Raw genomic sequence first — 20,582 nt, 5'->3', positions numbered from 1 at the left:
AAAGAAGGTCGCATATATCAGATTTAACGCCCTGGGAAAGGTTTCACTGCTAATGTAATCACGAGGAAATCTGCAGATGCTGGAATTTCAAGCAACACACATAAAAGTTGCTGGTGAACACAGCAGGCCAGGCAGCATCTCTAAGAAGAAGTACAGTTGACGTTTCGGGCCGACGAAGGGTCTCGGCCCGAAACATCGACTGTACCTCTTCCTAGAGATGCTGCCTGGCCTGCTGCGTTCACTAGCAACTTTTATGTGTGTTGACTGCTAATGTAATGGTCGTTCTGCAGCAGCAGTGTTTGGGTTATGACTGGAGATAATGGGGCTTTGGAATATTCTGCCATGTAATGAAGGGAGTATTTTTTTTTCTTGTTGTGTGCCTGAGAGGATGCTGGAACGGAGAGGTCACAGACTGCAGGACCGAGTGGACGTGGAATGGGGTAGGGAGTCAATGACACCCGGGGGATCAGCCCACCGAACCTGGGGGGGTTACAATTATGGAGGTATCGTTCCGGAATTGATTTCGTTGGATGCTGTGTGATTGCCCTGAACATTGAACCAGTGGGTTGTGTTTTAAGTCTGGGCTAGTATGGATGCTGCCGGGGTGGAGCGGTGGTGTTCATCCACAGAGGCTTACTGGTAACTAATGCGTGCGTGTTGAGTGGGGTAGATTATTTGTACTCCGGATGAATTGTTAATTGGCCTGTTAAGTACTGTTAAAGCTGTCGGCAAAGTTATGATTGCAGGTGGGAGGTTTGATTAAATGGTGGGCACAGGCCTCGTTTTACTGCAGACTAGGCTGACATAATGGCAGTGGAGGGGGCCGAATCATAAGTTGAGTTTCCCGTAGCTAGGGTCGGATATTTCAAAGACAGGGTTCTATCATTTCTGAGAAGTGAGGGGAAGGAGTGGTCGGATTTGGAATGTCTAATTAGTCCCCACCCCCCAGGGAAGAGTGAGGACTCTGAGTTAGTATCTGCTCTTACCTCTCTGGCAAATAAATGGAATAACACCCACCCCTAAAGGGGAGGAGGTGTATGAGACCTGGGCGGAGTAGACCTCTCAGTTGTTAGATGAGTGGCAGTGCTCTGATGATGTAACGTGACAGAGATTGGTTGAAAGTTTGAGTGGGCAAGCTGTCGACGTGGTGAAAGCCGTGAAGTTCCGGTACCCCCTAGCTAAAGCTGTCAATTACATGGGAGCACTGGAAAATGCATTTGGCATGACAGGGAGCCCAATGGAGCTCATGACGGGTTTCAGAACATGCGTCAGGAGAAGGGGGAGAAGCTTTCTGCCTATACCTTTTGGCTCGAGAGGCAGCTAAATTGCTTGTGGCACAGATGGGCCATTCAGACCGCTAAGGTGGATCAGTAAACAATAGACCAGATAGCAAAGGGCGCCCAGTCCCAGGACCTGATCACTTGGGGTCTCTCAATGTCTTGTAAGACACCTCCCGCCCCCGTTTGTTGAGCTGATCAGAGGAATAGGAGACGAGGAGAATGCGCTGGAGGCGCGGGAGGCCTCAGTCAGCAGGGTACAGTCCTTGGTAGTGGTCCCCTGCAGTGAGGTGACCATGGATAGCCTGCCCCCGGCAGTGGTAAAGGAGACTGTGGCAGAGTTGAGAACTGAGATGTCCCGATTGTTATCAGCAGGAGTGACCCCCCCCCCCATATGATGCAGCTGATAGGGAGGCGGATCCTCTAAGGCGACAGACTATGCGGAGGGCTGCTAGCAGCCAGTGTCACGCGAAAAGGGGAGCTGCTGGTATTGTCTGTTATAACTGTGTGAAGAGGGACATTTTAGGCGGGGGTGTGAACGATGGGAAACCCTTCAGAGAGTGAGCCTCTGGGCATTTAAACAAAGAGAGACGTCGAGAAAATTTAAAAGAAACCCAGGGAGGGGATGGCCTGGCGTATTGGGGGGATCTATTCCCAGCAATGTATCAAAGAACCCTATTCCTGAAGGCTTAGTGGGGCCAAGCTCCAGAGTATCGCTACAGATAGAGGGTATTTATGCTTGAGCCATACTTGACACAGAGTCGCAGGTCACTCTGCTGTACCGTTCATTTCACAAACAGTATTTGACGCATTTACCATTGATGCCGTTCAGTGCACTAGAGAACCGGGGTCTTAGTGCAGGTGATTATCAACATGATGGTTATTTGTCAGTGAAGCTGGAGCTTTTGGAGGCTGATGTGGGAGTGGCCGAAGCCCTTGGTACATTAGCACTAGTTTGTCCGGACCCTTTTGAGTAGAGAGGCGTTTCAATTCTTATGGGGGACCATCACTCCTATTGTGAGGAGGCCCATGGGAGCCCACAAGGAGGAAGCTTCCTGAGATCATTGTCCATTCACCTGGTGTTTCCAGCTGCTTTTGAGGAAGTGCATGGCTGCATTGGGCCAGATAATGAGTTTAGACAAGGAACTGTGGTTCACCCAGTCAAAACCAGTCGTGTTACAGCCTGGGGAAGTAGTGAGAGCAATGGGAAACCCCAGATTTCCCAGAATACCCTAGGGCAAGGCCCTCTTAGTGGATGCTCCAGAAGACCATGAGGAGGAATCTGGATTACCTGCTGGGGTACTGGTGAGGCCTGAACTGCAGAAGCCCTTGATTGTACAGGCAAACAGGATGGCAGTGATTGCCAGGAACACTACGAAGAGGGAGGACACCTTCAAGCGGGGGATGACCCGGCACATCTTTTCCCGGTGACAGTAATGTCCAGTGTCCCCGTGAAACAAGCCGGGGAGAAACTATTGGAAAAAGGGGGAAAGTTGACCACTGAGTCATTCAACTTCAGGGACTTCCTGGTATCTGCAGGTTGGAGGTTGATAGAGAAGATGTTGAAGCTGGAAGGTATCTTTTCCACTGATGAGTTTGGTGTGGATTGCTCTAAGAGCACCCGTCACACTATCCGGGTGACTGCAGACACCCCATTCAGAGAGGTCACAGTGACTAGCCCCTGCAGAGGTGGCAGATGTTCGGCAGCATTTGTGTAAATTGAAGGAAGCTGGGACTATCACTGTGTCCCGAAGCCCCATGCGTCCCCAACAGTAGTGGCCAGGAAGAAGAATGGGAAGGTACGGATATGTGTGGACTATAGGACTCTGAACAGGCGTACCATCCCTGACCAGTATACTGACCCGAGGATTGGTCTGTCTGAGTGGTGCGAAGTGGTTCAGCGTGCTGGACTTGAGGAGTGGACATTATCAGATCCCCATGAGTGAGGCCAACAAAGGGAAGACATCACTGGGATTCTTCTAGTTCAAAAGTATGCTCCAGGGCATATCAGGAGCCCCTGCAACCTTCCAGCATGTTATGGAGAAAACTATGGGGGATATGAACTTGCTTGAGGTATTGGTGTATCTGGATGACCTCATAGTGTTTGGGTCCACCTTGGAAAAGCATGAAGAGATGTTACTGAAGGTGCTAGGCTGCCTGAAAGCTGTAGAGTTAAAACTTTCCCTGGACAAGTGCCAGTTCTGCAAGACGTCTGTCAGCTATGCTGGGCACTTTGTCTCACGGGATGGAGTAGCTACGCATCCAGCTAAGCTAGAGGCGGTGACCACCTGGCCAAGGCCCCAGACTGTCAGCGCTGTGGTTACTATTCGAGGTTCATGAAGGGCTACGCGGAAGTGTCACCCTTTAAATCAGCTTCTGTGTGGTTACCCTCCCTTAGGGAAGAAAGGGAGGAGGATAAAAGGAAAGGAGGGTAAAGAGCCTTTTGGAGCGAGGTGGGATGTGAAAAGCGAAGAGGCTTTCCAGTCGCTGAAGGAGATGCTGACCCAGGCACCTGTACTGGCTTTTGCAGACCCCCAATTGCCAGATGTACTGCATACTGATGCCAGCAGAGAGGGCTTAGGGAGTGTCCTGTATCAGGATCAGGGCACTGGGTTGAGATCTGTTGCATCTGTCAGCCAGAGTCTGTCGCCCCTGAGAAAAACTATCCCATGCACAACTTGGAGTTTCTGGTGCTGAAATGGGCTGTGGTGGATAAGTTGAGTGACCACTTCTATGGCGCCAAGTTTGAGGTGAAGATGGACAACAATCCCCTAACTTATATCCTGAACTTGGCAAAACTGGATGCCACAGGCCATCGGTGGTTGGCGGCATCGTCTGCCTATGATTTCAACCTGAAGTACCGGCCAGGAAGTAGGAACATTGATGCTGGTGTTCTATCCCAATGTGCGCACGAAGGACTGGACAGGGATGAAGAGTGGGAGATGCTGCCTATGAGAACAGCTCCCTTGTCCCACTTGCAGAGTGCAGGGCCCCTGGACATGGTGTGTATGGAGTTCCTGTCAATAGAGCCAGATGCCAGCAACACAGTGAAAGTCTCAGTCATCACGGATCACTACACCAGATATGTGCAGGCTTTCCCTACCAAGGACCAGAGGGAGTCCACGGTGGCCAAAGTGTTATGGGAGAAGTATTTCATTTATTATGGGCTCCTAGGCAGATACACAGTGATCAGGGATGAGATGTCAAAACATGAGTTATTGAGCATGCTCAGAATCTAGATGTCGAGGACTACACCTTATCACCCATAGGGTGGTCTCTAGCCTGTTTTCTTTACTAACCCTCCAGTCAAATTAAGAATTATAAAGTTAAATCCTTCAATTGCATATGGTGTACTGTTTGTTATTTCGTGGTACCGATTTATAACAGGGGAACACATCATACAGCATCCACCCAAATGAGATTTCACTAGTTTGGTGGGGATAGACTGTCTTCCCCTAGACTAATGCAGCCAGCTGAACCAGGGGGTTACACAGATATAGACAGTTAGAATCAAATGAGTCTCTTGAGGGGTAGAAAAAATGCAAAAGAACACTTGAGAAAAATCAGAAGTATCAGCGGAGGGGCAAGTAGTATTGAAGAAGTAGGGAGTCTGAAAGAATTAGACATATTTGGACAACGGGCAAAGAAGTGGCAAATAGAATACAGTGTAAGAAAGTGTATGGTCATACAAATCGGTAGAAGGAGTAAAAGTATAGACTATTATAGGTGTAGGTATAGGCAAATGAGGTACTTGAGTATAAGAAATACAAGAAAACACTTAATAAGGAAATCGGGAGGGCTAAAAGAAAGAGGTTGCTCTAGTAGACAAGGTAAAGGAGAATCCAATGGATTCTACAGATATATTAAGAGCAAAAGGATGGTAAGGCACAAAATTGACCCTCTGGAAGATCAGAACGATAATCTATGCATGGAGCAGAAAGGGGTGGGGGCAATCTTAAATAGTTACTTGGGAGACAGACACAGAGTCCATCGATGTGAGGCAAAGCAGCATCAAATTCATACAGATTACACAGGAGGAGGGAAGGTCTGACCTGTACAAAGAGGACGGGCTGCACCTGAACCGGAAAGGGAGCAATATCCTGGCAGGCAGGTTTGCTAGAGCTGTTGAGGAGGGTTTAAACTAGTTTGGCAGGGGGGTGGGAATCAGAATGTGAGTGCAGAGATTAGGGTAGAAGGACAAGGCATGATGCTATGTGTTCTGAGTTGGTGAGGAAGGACAGGCAGGGGACAAAACATAAATGTAGCCAGTTAGAGGGGTTGAAATGTGTCTATTTCAACGCTAGGAGTATTAGGAATAAAGGGGATGAGCTTAGAGCATGGATCAGTATGTGGAACTACGATGTTGCGGCCATTACTGAAACTTGGCTGGAGGAAGAGCAGGATTGGCTGATGCAGGTACCGGGGTTTAGGTGGGATCAATCACTGTGCTGGGAGCTATGTTCCCTCTAAGCTGTGCGTGTGCACACACATTTTTCAACCAGCGCACAAAGGAAATTAATGTGCGCACAAAAGGTTAGTTACCTAAAATAATGTAGTAATTAATATTTATACTTATTGAAATGCCAAAGACAGGAGAGAGAAAAATAACTGAGTGACTTAAATATGTTATTTTGTTGTTATTCTGTGCAGTTTTGTGTCAAATATTTTGTAAACCTACATAAACTGTGCCATGTGTGCACATACTTTTGTCACAGGAAAAAAAATTTGCACAACATAAGATTTTTGCACACACTGACTACTAAAAATTAGAGGGAACATTGGCTGGGAGTAGTCTATAGGTCCCCAAATAGCCCTGGGGACACCGAAGAGCAGATAAGCAGGCAGATTTTAGAATGGTGCAGGAAATGCAGGGTTGTAGTTATGGGTGATTTCAACTTCCCTCATATTGACTGGCACCTCCTTACTGCAAGGGGGATAGATGGGGCTGAATTTGTCAGCTGTGTTCAGGAAGGATTCCTGACACAGTATGTGGACCGACCAACGAGAGGAGAGGCCGTACTGGATCTAGTTCTGAGTAATGAACCTGGTCAGGTGGCAGACCTCTTGGTGGGGGTGCATTTTGGTGAGAGTGACCACAACTCCCTTAGCTTCAGCATAGCTATGGAAAAGGATAAAAACAGACAAAATGGGAAAGTGCTTAACTGGGGAAGGGCTAACTATGAAGGGGTGAGGCAGGAACTAGCAAGAGTAAATTGAAAACAGATGTTCAAGGGTGGAAGCACAGAAGTAATGTGGGGGAAGATTAGGGACCACTTGTGTTGGGTTCAGGATAGGTTTGTCCCACCGAGATAAGGAAAAAAATGGTAGGAAAAGGGAACTGTGGCTGACGAAACACGTGAGGCAACTTGTCAAGAGGAAGAAGGAAGCATATGTTAGATATAGGAAGCAGGAGGGGCTCATGAGGAATATAGGGTAGCCAGGAAGGAGCTTAAGAAAGGACGTAGGAGAGCTCGAAGGGGGCATGAGAAGGCCTTGGCATGTAGGATTAAGGAGAACCCCAGGCATTCTATGCCTATGTGAGGAACAGAAGGATGACAGGAATGAAGGTGGGGCCGCTAAAGGACAAAGAAGGTAACTTGAGCCTGGAGGCAGAGGTGGGGGAGGTCCTAAATGAATACTTTGCTTCAGTATTCACAAGTGAAAAGGACCTTGATCAGGGTGAGGTCGAAATAGAACAGGCCTGTGTGCTGGACAATGTGGAGATTAAGGAAGAAGAAGTGTTGGATCTTCTTAAAAACATCAAGATTGACAAGTCCCCAGGGCCGGACGTGATGTACCCCAGGTTGCTGTGGGAAGTGAGGGAAGAGATCACTGGAGCAGTAGCTATGATCTTTGAATCCTCTTTGGCTGCAGGGGAGGTGCCGGAGGATTGGAGAATGGCAAATGTAGTTCCCTCATTTAAAAAAGGTAATAGAGAGAATCCTGGGAAATATAGACCAGTCAGTCTTACGTCGGTGGTCTGCAAACTACTGGAAAAGTGTAGATTCTACAAGCATTTGAATAAGTACAATCTACTTAAGGATAGTCAACATGGCTTTGTGAAGGGAAGGTCGTGCCTCACGAGCCTAAGTGAGTTTTTTGAAGAAGTAACAAAAGAAATTGATGAGGGTAGGGTGGTAGATGTGGTCTACATGGATTTTAGCAAGGCATTTGACAAGGTCCCCCTCAGGAGAGACTCATCCAGAAACTCAAGAGGCATGGAATCAGTGGAACCTTGACTGTTTGGATAAAAAATTGGCTTACGGGAAGAAAGCAGAGGGTAGTAGTGGAAGGAAAGTATTCTGCCTGGAGGTCGGTGACTAGTGGAGTTGCCGCAAGGATCAGTCCTGGGACCCCTGCTCTTTGTGATTTTCATAAATGACCTGGATGAAGAGGCGGAAGGACGGGTAAGTTTGCAGATGACACGAAGATTGGAGGAGTTGTGGATGGAGCTGTAGGTTGTCAAAGGTTACAACAGGATATAGACAGGATGCAGAGTTGGGCAGAAAAGTGGCAGATGGAGTTCAATCTGGATAAGTGTGAGGTGATGCATTTTGGAAGGACAAACCAGAAGGCTGAGTACAGGGTTAATGGTCGGTTACTTAAGAGTGTGGATGAACAGAGGGGCCATGGGGTTCAAATCCATACATCCCTCAAGGTCGGACTTCATTAATAGGGGGACTGAGTTCAAGAGTAGAGAGGTCATGTTGCAACTCTACAAATCTCTGGTGAGACCACACTTAGAGTATTGTGTTCAGTTCTGGTCACTTCACTATAGGAAGGATGTGGAAGCTATGGAGAGGGTGCAGAGGAGATTTACCAGGATGTTGCCTGGATTAGAAAAGAAGTCTTATGAGGCAAGATTAGCAGAGCTGGGACTTTTCTCTTTGGAGCGTAGGAGGATGAGAGGGGACTCGATAGAGGTCTACAAGATATTGAGAGGCATAGATAGGGTGGATAGCCGGTACCTGTTTCCCAGGGCATGAATAGCAAACACCAGAGGGCATATGTACAAAGTTAAGGGAGGGAAGTTTAGGGGAGACATCAGGGGTAAGTTTTTTTACATAGAGGGTTGTGGGTGCCTGGAATGACTTGCCAGGGATGGTGGTGGAGGCTAAAACATTAGGGGTATTTAAAAGCCTCTTGGACAGGCACATGGATGAAAGAAAAATAGAGGGTTACGGGGTAGTGTGGGTTTAGTACTTTTTTAAGGAATACATGGGTCGGCACAACATCGAGGGCCAAAGCGCCTGTACTGTGCTCTAGTATTCTAGTGTCTAGTGTCTAGGAGGTGTTTGCTGTCTTGAGGCAAAGTAAATGGGTAAACCCCAAGGCCTGACCACATGTTCCCTTGCACCCTGTGGGAGGCTAGTGCAGAAATCGCAGGGTCCCTAGAAGATATATTTAAAATGTTCTTAGCCATAGGTGAGGTACCAGAGGATCGGAGGACAGCTAACATTGTTCCATTGTTTAAGAAAGGCTCTAAGAATAAGCCAGGAAATTATAGGCCAATGAGCCTGACATCAGTAGTGGGAAGGTGGTGCTGGTGAAGTACAGCGAAAACTTGCTGACACTGCAATCAATAGCCTGTAACCTCCCTTTTGGAGTTGAGCTTTTGAACTGACTGTTTGACCGAGCGTTTTTGCAGTGTGAAGTCTCAAATGTGCAGGAGGCATGCAGTGTGGCATGCACAGGCCAAACCAAGGCAGTGAGGCCCAGGGCTGAGAGCAAGAACAACCCGCTGTTTGGCCAGTTAAAGTGCCAGGCCAGATTGGAAAGGTCAGGTATGGACTATAAGTCAGTGGGGCCCAGGTCCAACAGCGAGAGGTGACCAGAGGCTTAACAGATTTAAGCACCGGGCCAGATTAGGAAGGTCAGGTATAGACCAAACCGAAGTGGCAGGGCCCAGGTCCATGAACAAGGAACGAACTTAGGTTTAGCCAATTTAAGTGCCAGGCCAGATTGAAAAGGTCGGGGTGTCAGGGCAGGAGATGAGGGATGGGCCAGTGTTTAGCTCATTGCTCCATGGGGTTTACTCATCTCTGCACTGAACTGAGGCTGTGGCAGGCTCCTGGATCGGCTGTGATTGGTTTTGTGGCTGTGGACTCACTTTTGTGAATTTCAATTCTGAATGGTACTTGCTTGCTTTTATTGCTCGCAGGATTTTTCCCCCCTGCACATTGGGTGTTTTAATGGTCTTTTTAAAAATGGGTTCTGTTGGGTTTCATTTACCCCTTATTTACCCCTCAATCGTGACCCCACTAAGGAGCACCAGGCCATTGTCTCCCACACCATCACCGACTTTATCTGCTCAGGGGATCTCCCATCCACTGCTACCAACCTTATAGTTCCCACACCTTGCACTTCCCATTTCTACCTCCTACCCAAGATCCACAAACCTGCCTGTCCTGGCAGACCTATTGTCTCAGCTTGCTCCTGCCCCACCGAACTCATTTCTGCATACCTCAACATGGTTTTATCCCCCCTTGTTCAATCCCTTCCTACTTATGTTCATGACACTTCTCACGCTCTTAAACTTTTCGATGATTTTAAGTTTCCTGGCCCCCACTGCTTTATTTTCACCATGGATGTCCAGTCGCTATATACTTCCATCCCCCATCAGGAAGGTCTCAAAGCTCTCTGCTTCTTTTTGGATTCCAGACCTAACCAGTTCCCCTCTACCACCACTCTGCTCCATCTAGCGAAATTAGTCCTTACTCTTAATAATTTCTCCTTTGGCTCCTCCCACTTCCTCCAATCTAAAGGTGTAGCCATGGGTACCCGTATGGGTCCTAGCTATGCCTGCCCTTTAGTTGGGTTTGTGGAACAATCTATGTTCCTTTTTTTTTTAATTTTATTTTTATTTGGATAAGGAATTCACAATTAACATGCACTTTTTTCACACATATAACCTTTTCCATTTTTTTATATGTATAAAACTACAATTATTTATACATTCTTAAGTACACATTGAGATGATATAAAAGGAAAATAAACATTTAAATAGATAATTATGTACTGTGGTAAATCTAACCTATTAGGCTAAGTAATGAAATAAGTTGTTAAGAAAAATGGTAATAATAGTTTCCATACAACCCTTCTGGACCATTTCCACTGGTCCAAAAGGTTGCATACAAGCCTATATACCAACCATTGTAGGTGTTTATATCCCAATTTGTTCGTGCTTGTTCCTGCCCGCAGACATAATTATCCAATCCCTATGTACTTATTTACTTAATTTTTTCATTTTTTTTTATCCCTTTCCCAAATCTTTCCCTTAACTTGTGTTAATTCTCTATTTTCCAAAAAAAAACCAAACATTTAGACTAGGGGTGCTTACGTTAGCAATATTACTGTGTTGATGAGAAGAGCAATATAAATCATTAGGAGAGTCATCTAAAGTCTGCTCACATTGGGGTTATATATTCCATCCATTTATTCCAGATTTGATAAAATGTTTCTTTTTGAGTTCTCAGGGAGTAAGTCAACTTTTCCATTTTAAATATTTCCAAGATAATTTCGTACCAATCTTCTAATGTAGGTGGTATTGGATTTAGCCATTTTCTAGTGATTGATTTCTTACTTGCCGCTAAGAGGGCCTGCAGCAACTTTATATCTTCCTTCTGTTCAAGGAACAACACATGCCCCAAATAGAGCGTCTCAAAGTTCAGAGGTATCTGGGACCTAAGTACCTTAACTAATATTCTATGAATACCTTCCCAAAATAGACTTAATTTAGGGCAATCCCAGAAAATATGAAAATGATTTGCCTCCTTGGAGCCGCACCTTCTCCAACACATCACATTTGTATCTTTATATTTTTCCTGATATGGGGTCTTGAAGTATCTTATAATGTTCTTCCAACAATGTTCTCTCCAAGTCAAAGAATTAGTCGAGGACCATTGAAAGCTGCATATTTTCCCCCAAGCCTCCTCTGAAAGTACCAACCCCGCTTCTTTCTCCCACTTCTCTTTAATATACAGTGTATTTACATTTTTAGCATGGGAGAGTGCATTATATAGGCGAGAAACTGATTTACTAGGTATTGAACTGCAAGCCGAATTCAGAATCTTGAAAAATTCTAATTCTACCGTTGATAGGTCTGTATATCTACAACTCTGGTTAACATAGTTTCGTATTTGAAGGTACCTAAAAAAGTCATTATGTTCTAGGCCATGTTTGTCCTGCAGGATTTGGAAACTTTGTAATACTCTTTTATCTATAAATGAGAGGTAGGTTGTAAGACCTTTCTTTATCCATAGCTCAAATCTTTTATCTCCTCTGTTGGGAAGGAATTCGGTATCATATGCACACCATCTAAAGAGTTTTAACATGTTATTAATTCCACATGAATTAACCACCTTCTGCCATACTTTTAATGTAAGATTTATCCAAGCATTATTAAATTTTTCCAACTGGGCCATCAATCCTTTGTCAGCTATTGAGGCCTGAAGAGGAAAACTGTCAACTAATCCAAATTCTATTTCCTTCCATCTAGCCTTATAGTCCCTATTACACCAATATAACAGAGGGGTTATCTGTGAGGCATAAAAATAATTTCTCAGGCAAGGAAGAACCATACCTCCTCCTTCCTTCCCTAACTGTAAGGTGTTATATCGAATTCTAGGTTTCCTTCCTTGCCAAATGAAGCGGGAAATCCATTTGTCCCATTCCCTGAATTGATTATCATCCACCTCCACTGGTAAAGTGCGGAAAAGATATAATAACCGAGGAAGAATATTCATTTTTATAGTATTTATCCTTGAATTTAAACTTAAAGAGGGGATAAGATTCCATCTATGCATATCTGCTTTTATCTCTGAGATTAATGGCCCATAATTTACCTGTGACAGTGTTGAAAGATCCTTCGGCAGGGTTATTCCTAAATATTTTAATGATTTAGCTTCCCACTTAAGATCGTATGTATCCTGCAATTTTTTGGATGGTGTATAATTTAGGGACATAACCTGCGTTTTCTTTACATTTATTTTATAACCTGATATTTTCCCAAAGTCATCCAACAGTATAAACAATCCTATAAATGATTTTTCTGGTTCACTCAGATAGACCAAAACATCATCTGCGAATAACGCCACTTTCTGTTCAATCCCCGCCACCTTGATACCTTTTACGATTTCGCTCTGTCTTATTAGTTGGGCAAGTGGTTCAATATATAGCGCAAAAAGGAGAGGAGAAATTGGGCATCCCTGTCTAGTGCCTCTCTCTAAAATGAAGGAGTCAGAGAGGTCCCCATTTATCTTAATTCGGGCTGTAGGGCTGTCATATAGAGTCTGAATTACTTTAATAAACCTTTCTTGAAAGCCGAATCTTCCTAACACTCTGTATAGGAATGCCCAACTAACCGAATCAAAAGCTTTCTCAGCGTCCAATCCTACTACCATTGTCTCTGTCTCGTTCTTATTAACCTGTTCTAATATGTGCAGAGTTCTCCTTATGTTGTCCTGTGTTTGTCTTTGTTGAATAAATCCAGTCTGGTCTAAATGGATTAGGCCAGGTAAAAGCTTTTCCAATCTGCGCGCTAATATAGATGTAAATAGTTTGTAATCTAAATTAAGAACACTAATTGGCCAATAATTGCCACATTCTAGTTTATCTTTACCCTCTTTAGGAATAACCGAAATAATCGCTTCTCTCCAGGAAGGTGGAGTTTCTCCTCTCTGCAAGATCCAATTAAAGGTGTTAAGTAGTAATGGGGCTAACTGTGTCTTCAGGGACTTGTACCACTCTGAGGTAAACCCATCAGAACCCGGGGACTTTCCAGCCTTTAACCTAGAGATGGCCACGTTCAGTTCTTTGACAGTTACTGGTTCTAATAAACTTTCATTTTGTAAATCTGTAAGTTTAGGTAGATCTAAAAAAATTCAATACACTGTCTATATAGGGCTCACTGGGGGCCCGGGGTTGGGAGTACAGCTCTCAATAATATGTTTCAAAACTCTCTTGAATTTTCCCTATTGTACTCTCCACAAGCTTTGTCTTTGGATTCTTTATTTTATGAATTGTATTGTCTGCTTGTTGTTTTCGTAATTTATATGCTAATAATCTAGCTGATTTACCTCCTACTTCATAATTCTTTTGTCTCGGGTAAAGAAAATTTCTTTGAGTTTCCAACGTATAAATATCATCAATTTCACTTTGCAATTTCCTAATTTCCTGTTTTCGATTTGAATTACTTTTGTTGCTATCTACAACTTGAAGTTGTTTTAATTTTCCTTGAAGGTCTGCTAATTTTTGTGCATTGATTTTTTTCATGTGAGTAGTAATGGAAATAATTTTCCCTCTCAGTACAGCTTTCAATGTATCCCATAAAATCACTGGTGATGTTTCTCCCGTGTCATTAAGGTCTAGATATTCTTTGATTTCTCCCCTTAATCTCTCCATTACTTTCGGGTTATTGAGTATATGTGAGTTTAGCCTCCATAGTGTTTTCCTCATTTTCCTTTCCAGGATTAGAGACATAGAGACTGGGCTATGATCCGACAGATCAATTGTTGCAATATTACAGTTTTTTATCCTGAGTCTATCTGTATTAAAGATAAAGAAATAGTCTATCCTTGAATAGGCTGAATGAGGGAAAGAGTAATATGTATAATCTTTACTAGTAGGGTGTAATTCCCTCCAGACATCTATAATTCCCAACTCCTCCATCAATAAATTCACTTTCCGAGTCAGAGGTTTATTCTGAGTAACTATTCTTGAAGAATCTAATATAGGATTTAATCTAATATTAAAATCCCCTCCACAAATTACTACCCCTCGAGAACTGACCATTAGGTCAAAAATGTGTCTATAAAATGACCATTCACTACCTGGAGGAGCATAAACATTCAGCAATGTTATTTCTGTACCTTCTATTCTTCCTGTGATTTTTACAAACCGTCCTTCTTTGTCTCTAGTCTCTGAAATATGTTCATAATTAAGAGTACTTGATATTAAAGTAGCTACCCCTCTTTTGTGACTCAATTTATATGATGAATAAAATACATGCTTAAAGCCCATTCTTTTTAATTTTCCATGTTCAGATTGGCTCATATGTGTTTCCTGGAGGAAAGCTATTTGTGGCCTCTCTTTTTTCAATTTAGACATAATCTTATTTCTTTTAATTGGATTCAAAACCCCATTAACATTATAGGAAATTATTTTTACCAATTCAGTTTGCATTTTTCTCTAGTAGAAAAAAAGCACTCTCCTTTTCTAACCAAACAGTAAGCAATCCCTTCTCAACAGTAAACCAAGACATATAACCACACCCTAGACATTTCTGAACGTATAACATTTGAAAATTTTTCCCGACTTCCCACAGTGAGGCCTGAGCACCGACCCGCCTCAGTTCAGAGGGATAACCTCTATCTTCACCCTGTGTTAGAGGGCCCTCAGCAGTTTGAATAATCATAGAGAATTTTCTCCTATTTATGTCTCGACCATATTGCTATCATTCAAGTTATTCCGCCTAGTTTATTTTCAGTTACCAGTTTTCATTTTACTTTTAAGTCCGATTTACTCTTTTCAGTCATTTCTCTTAATTAATCTGTATTCTCTGTACATTCGCGTCTGAATATTTGCAGCTTTTCCTTGTAGTTTGACACTCTGGTTCGAGTGGAGCGTCCTCGCCCCACTAACTGCCACGACTTCTGCCGAATCCTCTCCAGTAGCGACTCCGGTTGGGTGATAACTTTAATAGGTAGTCCCTGGTCCGCCAGGTCCAACGTTGCCTCCTCCACCGTAGCGTAAGTTTTTGTCTCTTCGTCGTAAAAGACTCTCAGCCGAGCTGGATACAGAGTCTGGAATCTGATGTTGTTTTCCTTCAGGACTCTCCGTGTTTCCATATATTCCTTCCGTCTGGCAAGAATCCCCGGTGCGTAGTCGTGGTCTAAACTGATTTTGCAGTTGTTCCACATGAAACCTTTCTTTTGCCATGCTCTTTTAAGCACCTCTTCCTTCATTCTGTAACTGAGAAATCTGATCAGAATCGATCTGGGCTGGGCGCCTGCCGGAGGCTGTGGTGCCAACGCGCGGTGAGCCCTTTCTATCTGTAGGTCTTTTGCGGCCGGTATATCAAGGTTCTCTCTAAGCAGCTTCTCCACGAAGGGAATCATCAATCCGGGTTTACCTTCGGTTCCTTTGGGAACTCCGAAGATCCTCACATTTTCCCTTCTCAAGCGGCCTTCTTGATCTATTAGTTTCCACTGGAGCTGGTCTTGTAGCTTCAGCATTTCTGCTATCACTTCCTCGGCATTTTGTAGCTTCTCTTCAACTCCAACAATCCTCGCTTCGGCTTCATCTATCCGCGAGTTAGTTTTTACTATTTCTCCTTTAATATCTTCCAGCTGTTTGCTGTTATCTTGTCGGAACTCGCGAATCTCTCCGAGAATCAAAGACAGAGTCACCGATTCCCCCTCATTCTCTCCGTCCTGGCTTGCCGTGGGGGAGCTAGGCCCGTCGCCTTGCTGCATCTCTTTGTGTTTATCAGCCTTCGAAGCGGACTTTTTATTCTTGTTCTTAGACATCATCCTTGCCCCTTTTATTAATATAGTTATGCAATATTAAGTATTTGTCTAAATTCGATTTTGGGGCAGTTTACCTTCTTTTTTGTTGAGAGACCTTTTCCTTACGCCGCCATTCCCTTGATGACCCGGAAGTCCCCCCGGAACAATCTATGTTCCAAACCTATTCTGGTATCTGTCCCCCACTTTTCCTTCGCTACATCGACGACCGCATTCGTGCTGCTTCCTGCACGCATGCTGAGCTTGTTGACTTCATTAACTTTGCCTCCAACTTTCACCCTGCCCTCAGGTTTACCTGGTCCATTTCCGACACCTCCCTCCACTTTCTTGATCTTTCTATCTCTATCTCTGGAGACAGCTTATCTACTGATGTTTACTATAAGCCTACTGACTCTCACAGCTATCTGGACTATTCCTCTTCTCACCCTGTCTCTTGCAAAAATGCCATCCCCTTCTCGCAATTCCTCCGTCTCCGCCGCATCTGCTCTCAGGATGAGGCTTTTCATTCCAGGACGAAGGAGATGTCCTCCTTTTTTAAAGAAAGGGGCTTCCCTTCCTCCACCATCAACTCTGCTCTCAAACGAATCTCCCCCATTTCACGCACATCTGCTCTCACTCCATCCTCCCGCCACCCCACTAGGAACAGGGTTCCCCTTGTCCTCACCTACCACCCCACCAGCCTCCGGGTCCAACATATTATTCTCCGTAACTTCCGCCACCTCCAAGGGGGGATTCCACCACTAAGCACACCTTTCCCTCCCCCCCCCACCGCTTTCCGCAGGGATCGCTTCCTATGCGACTCCCTTGTCCATTCGTCCCCCCCCATCCCTCCCCACTGATCTCCCTCCTGGCATTTATCCTTGTAAGCGGAACAAGTGCTACACATGCCCTTACACTTCCTCCCTTACCACTATTCAGGGCCCCAGACAGTCCTTCCAGGTGAGGCGACACTTCACCTGTGAGTCGGCTGGGGTGATATACTGCGTTCGGTGCTCCCGATGTGGCCTTCTATATATTGGCGAGACCCGATGCAGACTGCGAGATCGTTTCGCCAAACACCTACGCTCTGTCCACCAGAGAAAGCAGGATCTCCCAGTGGCCACATATTTTAATTCCACATCCCATTCCCATTCTGATACGTCAATCCACGGCCTCCTCTACTGTAAAGATGAAGCCACATTCAAATTGGAGGAACAACACCTTATATTCCGTCTGGGCAGCCTCCAACCTGATGGCATGAACATTGACTTCTCAAACTTCCGCTAATGCCCCACCTCCCCCTCATACCCCATCCGTTATTTATTTATATACACACATTCTTTCTCTCTCTCTCCTTTTTCTCCCTCTGTCCCTCTCACTGTACCCCTTGCCCATCCTCTGGGTTTTCCTCCCTCCCCCTTTTCTTTCTCCCTGGGCCTCCTGTCCCATGATCCTCTCGTATCCCTTTTGCCAATCAATTATCCAGCTCTTGGCTCCATCCCTCCCCCTCCTGTCTTCTCCTATCATTTTGGATCTCCCCCTCCCCCTCCCACTTCCAAATCTCTTACTATCTCTTCTTTCAGTTAGTCCTGACGAAGGGTCTCGGCCCGAAATGTCGACTGTACCTCTTCCTAGAGATGCTGCCTGGCCTGCTGTGTTCACCAGCAACTTTGATGTGTGTTGCTTCTGTTGGGTTTCTTTGTTTTGTGGCTGCCTGTAAGGAGATGAATCCCAAGATTCCATATGGTACAATCTCCACCCTGCACTGATGACCTCTTCTCCCACCTTTAGCCCTCCTCCTCTTCCTGGACACCCTGTTCTGGTCTTTTACCTGCTCTGGATCTTTTCATTGCCAACTGCCGATGGGACATTAACCATCTCAACTCTCCAATTCCAACCTCACTCCTTTCAAAAGCACTTGCCTCTACTCTCTCCACAATAATCCTAACCTCACCATCAAACACACAGATAAAGGGGTACTGTAGTAGTCTGGAGGACAGACCTCTAACTTGCTGTGGACTGGCAAGAACTGTCAGACACCTCCTCTTTCTTACCCCTCAAACAGGACCCCACTGAGGAGCACCAGGCCATTGTCTCCCACACCATCAGTGACCTTATTAACTCTGGAGATCTCCCATCCACTGTCACCAACCTCATGGTTCCCGCACCTCCCGTTTCTACCTCCTACCCAAGATCCACAAACCTGCCTGTCCACTTAAGACTCATTGTTTCTGTTGTTCCTGCCCCTCTGAACTCACTTCTGCATATCTCCCCCCCCACCCCCCATCCAGTCGCTTCCCACCTACGTCCATGACACTTCACATGCTCCTTATCTTTTCAATGATTTCAAGTTCCTTGGCCCCAATCATCTTATTTTTACTGTGGACATCCAGTCCCAATACACCTCCATCCCTCACCAGAAAGGTCACAAAGCTCTCTGGACACCAGATCCAACCAGTTCTCCTCCACTCTCCTCTGTCTGATGGAACTTGTCCTCACTCTTATTCATTTCTCCTTCGGCTCCTCCCACTTCCTTCAAACAAAAGGTGTAGCCATGGACACTCGCATGGGTCCCAGCTATGCCTGCCTGTTTTCGGCTACGTGGAACAGTCTATGTTCCAAACCTACACTGGTATCGTTCCCCAACTTTTCCTATGCTACTTCGATGACTGCATTGGTGCTGCGACCTGCATACATGCGGATCTCGTCGACTTCATCAATTTTGCCTCCAACTTTCACCTTGCCCTCAAACTTACCTGGTCCATTTCCGACACCACCTTTCTTGATCTCTCTGTTTACTAATCTATAATAAACACACCGACACTCTCAGCTACCTGGACAATATCTCTTCCCACCCTGTTACTTGTAAAAACACTGTCCCCTTCTCGCAACTCCTCCGTCTTTGCCGCATCTGCTTTCAGGATGGGGTGTTTCATTGCAGAACTAAGGAGATGTTCTTCTTCAAAGAAAGGGACTTCCCTCCACCATCAATGATGTCCTCAACTGTATCCCTTCCATTTCGCGCGTCTGCCCTCACCCCATCCTTCTGCCATCCCACCAGGGATAGTGTTCCTCTTGACCTCACCTATATCGCATCAGCCTCCACGTCTAACACATAATTCTCCATAACTTTCCACCATCTCCAGAGGGATCCCACCACCAAGCACATCTTTCCTTCCCCCCTCCCCACATTCTGCTTTCCGCAGGGATCGCTCCTTGTCCATTCATCCCTCCCCACTGATTTCCTTCACAGCACTTATTCTTGCAAGCAGATGAAGTGCTACACCTGCCCCTACACCTCCTCCCTTACCACCATTCAGGGCCCTGAACAGACCTCCTAGGTGAGGTGACACTTCACCTGTGAGTCTGCTGGGGTCATATACTGTGTCCAATGCTCCCGTTGTGGCTTCCTATATATCAGTGAGACTCGACATAGACTGGAATACAAATCCGCTGAGCACCTACGCTGTCCGCCTGAAACAGAGGGAGCTCCCAGTGATCATCCATTTAATTCCACTTCCCATTCCGACATGTCAGACCATGGCCCCCTCTACTGTCATGATGAGACTACACTCAAGTTGGAGGAGCAACACCTATATCCTGTCTGGGTAGCTTCCAGCCATATGGCATGAACTTCGATTTCTTAAACTACTGGTAATGCCCCTCCCCCCTTCTCCATTATAATTTCCCTCTCTCACCTTATCACCTCACTCTGGAGCTCCTCCCCTTTTCTTTCTTCCATGGCCTTATATCCTCTACAGGTTTCCCCCGCTATCCAAAGGTAGAGCGTTCCTATGAAACCGTTCGTAAGCCGAAATGGCGTAAAGCAAAGAAGCAATTACCATTAATTTATATGGGAAAAATTTTTGAGTGTTCCCAGACCCAAAAAAAACCTACCAAATGGCACATAAAACCTAAGATAACACTAACATATAGTAAAAGCAGGAATGATACGATAAATACACAACCTATACAAAGTAGAAATAATGTATGTGCAGTGTAGTTTCACTTAACAGAATTGGGAAGAGTTAGCCAAAACCGATTTACAGAAAAAAATCGGCACGTGCACACATGCGTACACACCTGCCCGGGCAAGGCTTCATGGTCATGGTAGTCTTTCTTGGGGTAAACATAAGTTTAAAGCTGGCATCTCTTTTTGTAAATGTGAAAATCCTCTTTCAGCTAGCAAAAACAGGTACTAATGTTTCGTAAAAGCGAATGTTTGTACAGCGGGAGACACCTGTACCAGTTTCCCCATTCTCCAGCCCGGTATCTCTTTCACCAATCAACTTCCCAGCTCTTTACTTCACTCCCCACTTCCCAGTTTACGTATCACCTTGTGGTTCTTCCTTTCCTTTCCCCACTTTCTTACTCTGACTCCTCATCTTTTTTTCTCCAGTCCTGCTGAAGGGTGTCTGCCTGAAATGTTGACTGTACTCTTTTCCATAGATGCTGCCTGGCCTGCTGAGTTCCTCCAGCGTTCTGTGTGCATTGATTGTATATAGTATACATATTTTGATAATAAATGTACTTTGAACTTTGAAAGCTATTGGAAGGTATTCCAAGGGACCCAATATGTAAGTATTTGGATAGAGGCACGGACTGATTCAGGATAGTCAACATGACTTTGTCCATGGTAAGTCGCATCTAACCAATCTTATAAACTTTTATGAGGAAATTGCCAAAATAAGATGAAGGCAAGGCATGGATGTTGTCTTCATGGACTTTAGTAAGGCCTTTGATAAAGTCCCGCATGGGAGGCTGGTCAAGGTGGCTTAGTTGCTTGGCACTCAAGATAAGG

General features: G+C 45.1%; 1 protein-coding gene across 1 annotated transcript in view; it reads right to left on the bottom strand.

Moving 5' to 3' along the window:
- mogs (mannosyl-oligosaccharide glucosidase) overlaps positions 1–20,582 on the bottom strand; it is a 79,389-nt gene that overhangs the window by 45,691 nt on the left and 13,116 nt on the right. The window lies entirely within an intron of this gene.

The sequence above is a fragment of the Mobula hypostoma genome, chromosome 4 (genome assembly GCF_963921235.1).
Source record: "Mobula hypostoma chromosome 4, sMobHyp1.1, whole genome shotgun sequence".
NCBI lineage: Eukaryota > Metazoa > Chordata > Chondrichthyes > Myliobatiformes > Myliobatidae > Mobula > Mobula hypostoma.
Note: the sequence above shows the minus strand (reverse complement) of the source record. Positions and strands in the feature narration are given on the sequence as shown.